Below are 8,121 nucleotides of genomic sequence, written 5' to 3'. Positions count from 1 at the left end.
GTGCTTTTCCAGCCTTCCAGAATGTTGCATAAGAATGAATAACATGTTGTGAGTAATGACAAATTCACTTTTTATTCAGATTCCAAAAATCAAATACTAGACCAGAGTGCTCTTGCTTAAAAATATTAAGAGCTCTAACCAAGTCAAGCCTGTAGCTAGGAATACAGGCACGCGCCACCACACCCAGCTAATTTTAAAACCTTTTATAGAGAAGGGGTCTTGCTATGTTGCCCAGACTGGTCTTAAACTTCTGGCCTTATGTGAACCTATAGGGTAATATGACTACGAAAAAAAAAAAAAGTGTGTCCCATGAGCATGGTGTTGCAAACTCAGGAAGTAATAGACCTATTGTTTTTAGCTCCAAGCAGACAATACCTGGAATGTATGGGACCACATTTGAAGAGGAACATTGGCCAATTGCAAGGTATCCTTGAATGAGCAATCAACATAAAGAAGGGTGAAAATATCAGCAATGGAACACATACAGCACCATTTATTTCAAAATTGTAGAGTAAGCCTCAGATGAATCTGTGTTACATCATTATACTAAAGACCAATTTTGTTCAACATTAGTAAAAAGCAATCATTTGAAAGACAGATAATATGAAGAGTCGCTTTGGCTGGCTTAAACGTGGCACCTCACCCTTGCCTGTAACTCATTGCAATTGCTTCTTCATTTGCATAAATAGTCATTGAGGTTTTTTTTTTAATTTAACTGAAAATGTAAAAAAAAATCAACCCTGTTGTCAATCAGACTGTAATAAATAATGTTTCTATGTAAACAGAGTCAAGGCTACATTAGAGCTAAAAAAGTTACCTCTGGGAGATTACTATTATTACTTTTTTACCAATGATATCCCAGTCCTATTTTATTCTTCCTGCTTCCTCGGCAAGAATTTCTCAGATACCAAGTTGCTGAATTGTCCTCACATTCTAATAACATCTAATACAAAACTGGCTCTTGTTTCTCTAGTTTTTCCTTACAATCACCTAGCCTAAACCCAAATCCTTCAATAAGCCCCTCCAGTGCCCTCTGATTGAAAAACCATGTGCTCTTCCTTACTGCAGCAAGATCAATAAACCTACATGTGTTTGACTATAGGTGTGTTCCTGGCAGTCTTTGACTAGTGGGCTTCAATACATCAAATATTTATTGAGCATCTACTATGTGCTAGGTACTGTAGTAGGTGATGGGAGAAAGTAAGGAGTTGATTAAAGATTAGAAAATGGAGGAATCTGGGACAACTCCAGAGCAACTGATGACAAGAAGGGAAAAAAGAAATGAGTAACTAACCCAGAGTAGTAGAAGTTGAGCCAACTGTGTACAGGGCATCTGGCCTTCCCTTATCTCCCATTGCAGGTCCCTGCTGAGTAGACACAGACTCTGTACCAAGTGGCATGGAATAGAGGTAGACATCAGCCCCGGGTGAGAACTGTCTTTTAGACTAGGAGCCCTTGACTTGTGTAGCCTTTATCGAAAAATGATGAGTTAGGCCTATTATATTCCTATGTAGGATGTTGAGCTAAAATTCACATAGGCCAGTTCCCACTGACAGTGAAGTCAAAAGGACTATGAAGCATTGCCCCTCTGTAGAGGGAACTGGGTGGCCATTATGGACTGTCTGCAACTGAAGGAGGAGAAAACAGATCAGTAGACAGGTGAGACTAGAGATCATGTGCAGAGAGCATCAGAGATGTCTAAAGTGAGGTCATGAAGCCCTCAAGAGATAGAGCAGCCTTTTTGTGCAATGATATTCCCATTCACATCTCCATGGGGTCTGAATGAACTTGGGTTCCTTTCTTGAGTCTTATGTGCCCTGTCTTTACAGTTGGTACCCCTTTTGTTGAATTAGCTCTTATTGCCACAATAAGAGCCCTAACCAAGTCAAAAAAGAACAAGAGATCTTTGCTTTTTTGGGGACAGGGTCTCACTCTGTCACCCAGGCTGGAGTTCAGTGGTATAATCATGGCACACTGCACCCTTGAATTCCTGGGTTCAAGTGGCCCTCCCACCTCAGCCTCCCAAGTAGCTAGGACTACAGGCACACGCCACCACACTCGGCTACTTTTAAAACATTTTGTAGCGATGGGGTCTTGCTGTGTTGCCCAGGCTGGTCTTAAACTTCTGGCCTCAAGCAAACCTCCCCTCTCAGTTTCCCAAAGTGCTGGGATTATAGGTGTGAGCCACCACACCCAGCTGAGATTTTTAAACATTACAAGACTAGTAACCTAAAAGAGGAGAATGAAGGGAAGTAGAGTTCACACAGCAGCCTCTGAGTTTAGCGTGGAACCATCTAGGGACCGGAATAGATGATGAAGGCAGGAAGAGGTTGGTGGTGGAACTAGTGATGTGCTAGGTGGTATCAAGCCTTGTTGCTGCCATTGTCTTGCCTTTCAAGATGTAGCTTGGGAGTCAACTCCCTGGGGAAGCCTGCCCTTGCGTCCTCCAGTCTGAGATGAGAACTTTCTTCCCATGTTCTGACAACACCTTGGTTTACCACCTCAAAGCCCTTACCACTCTGCATTCTGATTACTAAAATTAATTCTGTCTGAATGTCCTCTAGCCCGATGGTTCCGAACTGGGGGCAAGTTTGCCCCCTCAAGGGCTACTTTACAATGTCTGGAGGCATTTTGCTTGTCATAACTGGGTGAGGGGAGTTACTGCTGATAAACATCCAACAGCACACAGGACAGCCCTTGACAGCAAAGAATTATCTTGCCAAACATGTTAATAGTGCTGAGTTTGAGAAACCTTGCTCTAGGTCAGTACTATTACTTTTGGTGACAATAGAAATGTTCTGTTATGTGTGCTGTCCAATACAGTAGCTGCTAACTGCATGCGGCTACCATGCCCTTCACATTTGCAACTAAGGAGCTTTTTCTTTTTTTGAGACAGGATCTCACTCTGTTGCCCAGGCTTAGAGTGCAGGGGTACGATCCCGGCCCCACTGCAGACTCGACCTCCAATGCTCAAGCGATCGTCCCAAATCAGCCTCCCAAGTAGCTGGGACTACAGGCACGTGCCACCATGCTTGACTAATTTTATTTTTATTTTTTGTAGAGATGGGGTCTCCCTATGTAGACCAGGCTGGTCTCAATCTTTTGGGCTCAAATAATCCTCCTGCCTCAGCCTCCCAGAGTGCTTTAATTTTTTTATTTGTATTTAATTTTAACTACAGTCATGTGTCACTTAACAATGGCATCACATTATGAGAAATGCATCATTAGGTGATTTTATCATTGTGAGACCATCCTAGACCGTACTTAAACCTTGATAGTATAACCTACTATACACTTAGACTATGCAGCGTAGCCTATCGCTACCAGGCTACAAATCTGAGTAGCATGTTACTGTGCTGAATGCTGTCAGCAACTGTAATACAATGGTAAGCATTTGTGCATCTAAACATATCTCAACCTAGAAGGTACAGTAAAAATACAGTATCATAATCTTATGGAACCACTATCATATATCTGGTCCTTAATTGACAAAAACATCATTATGTGGAGTCTGGCTGTTATTTGAATTTTTTTTTTTTTCCCCCTGAAACAAGGTCTTGCTCTGTCACCCAGGCTGAAGTGCAGTGGCTTGATCTCAGCTCACTACAATCTCCACCTCCTGGGTTCAAGCAGTTCTCCTACCTCAGCCTCCTGAGTAGCTGGGATTACAGGCACTTACCACTATGCCTGGCTAATTTTTGTATTTTTAGTAGAGACGAGGTTTCATCATGTTGGCCAGGCTGGTCTCGAACCCCTGACCTCAGGTGATCTGCCCGCCTCAGCCTCCCAAAGTGCTGGGATTACAGGTGTGAGCCACCACGCTTGGCCTTGTAATTTGAATTTAAATGAGCACTTGTGGCTAGTGGCTACCGTGCAGATCAAGCCTCTCCTTCCTACTCCTCCAAGTGGCCACTCCTGTCTCTCAGCAGCACTTGCTATAGCTACATTTACACTTGTGTGAGCATTTGATCCTTTATCCCCCTCAGTAGATTGGAAGTTTTCTGTGGGCAGGAAACATGCTAACTTGTTCACCTCTCTATTTTGTTTTTTTTTTTTTTCCTTTTTTTGGAGGGATGGATTTTAATCTTTATTTACAGCACACTGCAAGATATGAAATTCCACAAAGAAATAAGAAACCCATTCAGAGGACAAGCTTTATACAGTATATACAGGTTGGAACTGTTCAAGTATAGTTTCAGTGTAAAAAGTGCTACAATACCAAACCATATTTAAAAGAGTTCTTTGTAGAGAAGCGGTAAGACAAACTTATACCAAACGTAGTACACAACAAATTTATGCCTCAGCTACATGATCTAAAAGTTAAAGTTCCCAGGAGTCCCATCCTCAACTTGGAAGGTATAGCCTTCAAAGGTAGTTTCTGGCACCACATTTTCATCTTCCTCTTCCTCTACAGAGAAATCCTTAATAAAGCTTAACAAAGCCTTATACACACTCATTTTCATGGTTTCGTAGAGCTTCAATTTTGTCTAAGCCCCCACATTCTTCAATCATCATACTAAGTTTCTCAGTTTCACCTCGTTTCTCAGCAGCCTAAAAGATATTTGAAATGGCATCCAGGATAAGCAGAATAACCTTGGTATCTTTCGCATTTAAGAGTTTCATCAGCATGCCACAATGAATGAGGTACACAATCTGTTCAACTGTTTCGCCACTGATATAGTTGGTCACAGCTCATACAGCTTCCTTTTGTGTCCTAAGATCTGACTTAGAACACTGGCAAGGAATAGGACTAATCCGTGATTCACAACTTGCTGTATCCGGTCCTGACGGCCAGCTGTGATGTTTGACGTTGTCCACGTAGCTTCCTTCCGAGTGTTAGTTTTGGGGTTGGTGAGCAGGCTGGGAAAGACAGCAAGTGCTCCTGCATCGATCACAACCTGAGTGTGTTCATCTGTTCCAGTGACAATATTCCCTATGGCTCTTAGTGCAGGAGTCACAATTGGCAATTCAGAAGCTCCTAGAAGCTTCACAAGTTAGGGCACAACTCCTGTTTCCATGACGACGTCAATTCATTCATTTAGACCATCAGTCAGGTAGGAAATAGTCCAGTAGGTATCTGCTAATACTTCCGGATCATCAAGATGCAGGAGTCGAACTCAGGTAGGAAGAATTTCCTCAACAGCATCTAACACAGGTGCAGGATTCTTGTTGCAGCAAAGATTTGAAAGTGTCCAGGTAAGATTACGTAAGTTACCACATGCTAAAGATGACATATCAGGAACTGCAAGAAGAGCCAACGGTAGGTCAACTGCACCGTACTTAGTAACCAAGTCTTGGAAAACTGAACTATCACATGCAATGTTTCCTGGAGCCGATACAACTTGTCCACTGATGTGAGCATGGGGAGATGCCAACAGAGAAATGAATGCTAGGATGGCACCTCCAACTACCACAACCTTGGCTTGTTCTGATTCCCAGAAGCAATGTTAGTGAGCGCCCAGGCAGATTCAAACTGAATGGGACTGCTATCAGTTCTGCCCAAGAAAGACACACATTTTGGAATCAAACCAGCCCAGATTAAGTTGTCTTTGCAGCGGGGGTTTGGGGGGGGGGGGCCTGTTTTCCTCTAGAAAGTACTTTCCTGGCAGCTTGAGTCTCTTGGAGCTGACTTTCCACATTGTTGCTATTTATGCCTTTGACAATGTCATCAACAGACCAATTTACAGCGCTCTGGTTGTTGTGGTTTTTCTGCAGCAGAGAAGTAGCATCATCAGGAAATGAGCTTACATTTCTCCTCTTCAGCATCTGGTCATCCTTAGCTTTCCTCAGCTCCAGATTGACTTCTATTCTGGAACACCTCATTTCTGTACTGTCTTTTCCCTTGTTCTTGAATCTGTAAAGTCAGGCAGCTGGGTTCATCTTTCTATGTTAATGCCTAGTACAGGGCCTAGTACTAGATGGGTTCTCAGTACACATGTGTGAAATGAAAGCATAGCCAAAGGATGAATGGCCAGCCAGGGAGTATGTTAGTGAGAGTTCTCCAGAGAAACAGAAGAAATGGGATATTTTACAAATACATATATGCACATAATATACGTATTTTATATACACTATACATATATATGTTATACACACACACACATATACATACACATATATATAAGGGATTTATTTTAAGGAGTTGGCCCATGTGATTGCAGAGGCTGAGAAACCTCCAGATCTGCAGAGTGAGTTACCAAACTAGCAGTGCGAGAGAGCTAATGGTGAGCTTCTAGGCTGAAGACTGACAGGCTTGGGACCCAGAGAGAACCATTGTCCAGTTTGAAGAAAGTACTTAGGTAGGAAGAAGTCTCTCTTATTTGGAGGAGGGAGAGCCTTTTGTTCTCTTCAGGCCTTCAACTGATTGGATGAGGCCCATCCACATTAGGGAGGGCCACATCTGCTTGACTCAGCCTATGGATTTAAATGCTAATCTCATCCAACAACACACTCACAAAAGCACCCTGAATAATGCTTGACCAAACATCTGGGCACACCATGGCCCAGACAAGTTGACACGAAACTAACATTCACAGAGGGTGACAATTTTCCTTGCTGAGCTTGTGTTTAGGTAAAACTTTATTATAATTAGGCAAATAGTTTAAAGTTTTTTTTCAAAGGACTTACGGATCCTAAATTTCCGTGGGCTTAGCCCTGATCTCTTTCCCTAGAGACAGGAAGGAGCAAAGAAACAGTGTAAATACATCAACCCTGGTTCAGCCCCTGGTGTTCCTCATGGGACACGAATTCCACAGTGGCTGCTGGGGTGATGGGCTGCCATGACCTACTCAGGTATAAAGTGGGAGTGAGAAGACCACCAGGGGCTGGGTGCCATGTCCTTAAAATTCTGGACCATAAAATTCTGGGTCCCCGGTCATTTCTAGATATGGTCATTGCTAACCCTCAAATTGTTGTTTTGCACAAAAGCAAATGTGTTTTCACAAACAAGAGGGTTTGCTATTTCAAAAACTCAAAGACTCTGCCCTTCTAGCTCAGAAAGCTACCATCCTAAGTCCACCTCCGACGCTCACGCTCTTTATGCATGGAACCAAAAGTCTGTGGCACACTCCTGCCACCTGGTGGCAACATATGAAAAGTCATGCGAAGGCTTAACCCTGAGGTTCTGATATGGCCAAAACACAAGACAGAAAGAGCAGGCTTGGAGACTTGCATTAGTGAAACAAAATTATAAGTTAATAGGACCATAAACCTGGAAAGAAATTTAGTGATTACTGAGTTCAACTATGTCAATTTCCAGATGAGGAAACTAAGGTTTAGAGATACTTTGTGACTCACTTGAAGATATTTCAGAGCCACGGCCTCATCTTCTCCCATTAAATGCAATTTCCCCTTTAATCCACCTCTTAAAAAAATGTCCTTACTTCGCGCAACTGAAGTCTTGATTAATTGGCAGAATGGTGAGCAATTAAATATAATTGCAAAATCAACCAAAGGGACCAATTTCTGTTACGACCCCTGTTTTGTAATGAGCAAAGGTCTTTGTACAGACACTTGTTCAGAAGTGACAATTCTGCCAGAGATGGTTTGCAATGAACTTACTCTTTCAATTTGAACAGAGACGGATGTGCATCAGCAAAATCAAGGAAGTGATCACTCCCCTCTACAGGAATGGGATATCACCTTTTCATTTTCATGGATCAAATACAGACTAAATATTGCTGTTTCGCTAGCTGCTGTGCTAGGTGCTGGGAATACAATGAGGAGAAAACCAGAAGAGAGTTTTGCTTTCATGGAGCTCACAGTCTGATAGGGAAGACGGATGAGTTAAAATGCAACTACAGTTATGCATCACATAACGACATTTCAGTCAATGAGGAACTATGTATACAACAATGGTCCCATAAGATGATCATGGAGCTGAAAAAATCCTATCTAGTGATGGCATAGCTGTTGTAATGTCATTACACAAATGTTTGTGGTGACGTTGCTGTAAACAAATCTACTGTGCTGCCTGTCATATAAAAATGTACAGTAGCCGGGCGCTCTGGCTCACACCTACAATCCCAGCACATTGGGAGGCCAAGGTGGGTAGATCACTTGGGGGCTAGAAGTTCAAGACCACCCTGGCCAACATGATGAAACCCCATCTCTACTAAAAAT

The 8,121-nt window shown here is 42.6% G+C and overlaps 1 pseudogene; it reads right to left on the bottom strand.

Annotated features, from left to right (window-relative positions):
• Window positions 1–4,313: 4,313 nt before the first annotated feature.
• LOC126937274 (importin subunit alpha-1-like) lies at window positions 4,314–5,880 on the bottom strand (annotated as a pseudogene).
• Window positions 5,881–8,121: the final 2,241 nt, after the last annotated feature.

Source organism: Macaca thibetana, chromosome 15 (assembly GCF_024542745.1).
Source record: "Macaca thibetana thibetana isolate TM-01 chromosome 15, ASM2454274v1, whole genome shotgun sequence".
Lineage (NCBI taxonomy): Eukaryota > Metazoa > Chordata > Mammalia > Primates > Cercopithecidae > Macaca > Macaca thibetana.
This window is presented reverse-complemented; position numbering and strand designations above follow the sequence as displayed.